Genomic DNA, 2,500 nt, shown 5'->3' on the forward strand with positions numbered 1-2,500 from the left:
TGATTGAACATCTAAAGGGGTCGCACGGGAAAAAGAGGGTTTGCTTTCGGTGTGCCAAATGTGGAAAAGAAAATATTAACTATCATAGTGTGATTTGTCATTTTCCAAAATGTAGGGGTCCAGAAATTGGAAAGGTTCCAGCAGGAGAGTGGATCTGTGAGGTATGCGGCAGAGACTTTGCAACCAAAATTGGCCTGGGACAACACAAAAGACATATGCATGCGGTAGAGAGAAATCAGGAAAGGATCGTTGCTTCCCAACCGAAAGAAACATCAAATCGAGGAGCCCACAAAAGGTGCTGGACAAAAGAGGAGGAAGAACTGCTGATAAAACTGGTGGAACAGTTCGAGGGAAACAAAAACATCAATAAACTTATCGCCGAACACATAACGACCAAAACAGCTAAGCAAATTAGTGACAAAAGAAGATTGCTGCCGAAGAAATTAACAACAGATGGAGCTGACAAAGAACCTGGGATGAGTCTTCGCCCCAGGAGAGCAGCTGGAGGCGTGGGAACGGAACCTGGGTCGAGTCAGCAAGCCCAGGCGGGAGCCGAGGACAATGGACCTGGGAAGAACCATCTGCCAGGGAGGCCAGCTGCTGGAGGGAAAACAATGGAGAAGATAAGAAGACCCGCTGATAAGGATAACGGTCGCCAGAAGACCAGCGGCCAGCAGAGGGAGGGGCAGCTGCAGGCTCATTACCACAAGACGATCAAAGAAAGCTTATCAGCTGGAGCAATTAACAACTTCCCCAGAGCATTCAAGCAATTAATGGACGGCCAGGAGATGCAAACAATGGTCAATCAAGCAGCGCAGGATTGCTTTGGATGCCTGGAATCGATAAGCCAAATAAGAACTGCAACCCGTGGGAAAAAGGATAATTTGGGGACCCATGAGAAGCAACCAAAGAAGCCGTTTCAGAGATGGATGAAAACCAGAGCGATCGAAAAAGGTAACTACCTGCGATTCCAGCGGTTATTTCATCTGGACAGGGGGAAACTAGCAAAAATTATTTTGGATGACATAGAGTGTTTGTCCTGTGATATTCCACCCAGTGAAATCTATTCGGTATTTAAAGCCAGATGGGAAACACCTGGTAATTTTGCTGGCCTTGGGGACTTTGAAATTAAAGGGAAGGCGGACAACAGCGCTTTCAGAGACTTAATCACGGCCAAAGAAATTGAAAGAAATGTGCAGGAAATGAGCAAGGGCTCGGCTCCAGGTCCAGATGGGATTACTCTTGGGGACATCAGGAAGATGGATCCCGGGTACTCCCGGACTGCTGAGCTCTTCAACCTATGGTTAACATCTGGGGAGATCCCGGACATGGTGAGGGGGTGCAGAACTGTGTTGATTCCTAAATCTACACAACCGGAACGTTTAAAGGACATTAATAACTGGAGACCCATCACGATTGGTTCCATCTTGCTGAGACTGTTCTCCAGGATTGTAACAGGAAGAATGAGCAAAGCGTGCCCCCTCAACCCAAGGCAAAGAGGCTTTATTAGAGCAGCGGGATGCTCTGAAAACCTGAAACTCCTGCAAACTATAATTCGGACCGCCAAAAGTGAACACAGGCCACTGGGTGTTGTATTCGTGGACATCGCCAAGGCTTTTGACACCGTAAGCCACCAGCACATCATACATGCTTTGCAGCAGAGGGGAGTGGATCCCCACATCATCGGCCTGGTGAACAATATGTACAAGGACATCAGTACGTATGTCACCACCAAAAGGAACACACAGACAGACAAAATCCAGATCCGGGTTGGAGTAAAGCAGGGTGACCCGCTGTCACCCCTTTTATTTAACCTGGCGATGGACCCCCTGTTGTGCAAGCTGGAAGAACGCGGTAAAGGATTCCACCGAGGACAGAGAAGTATAACAGCGATGGCATTTGCTGACGACCTGGTCCTGCTGAGCGACTCATGGGAAAACATGAAAACAAACATCAAGATATTAGAGACCTTCTGCGATCTCACCGGTCTCAAAACACAGGGGCAAAAGTGCCATGGCTTCTACATCAAGCCCACAAAGGATTCTTACACCATCAATAACTGCGCTGCATGGACCATCAACGGCACACCCCTGAACATGATCAACCCCGGAGAATCTGAGAAATACCTTGGCCTGCAGTTTGACCCCTGGACTGGGATAGCAAAAACTAACCTCACCACAAAATTAGAATTCTGGCTCGAACGAATTGACCAAGCCCCACTCAAACCTCTGCAAAAACTCGACATCCTCAAAACATACACCATCCCTCGACTGACCTACCTGGCCGACCATACAGAAATGAAAGCAGGGGCTCTGGAAGCACTTGACCAGAAAATACGAACAGCGGTCAAGGACTGGCTGCACCTACCTTCGTGCACCTGCGATGCCATCTTGTACTCGAGCACGAAGGACGGCGGTTTGGGCGTCACCAAGTTGGCGGGACTGATTCCCAGTGTACAGGCCCGGAGACTGCACCGGATTGCGCAGTCCTCGGATGAAAC

This window comes from Melozone crissalis, unplaced genomic scaffold, assembly GCF_028551555.1.
Source record: "Melozone crissalis strain CALT ecotype California unplaced genomic scaffold, PUWL_Pcris_2 ptg000271l_1, whole genome shotgun sequence".
In the NCBI taxonomy this organism is placed as follows: Eukaryota; Metazoa; Chordata; class Aves; order Passeriformes; family Passerellidae; genus Melozone; species Melozone crissalis.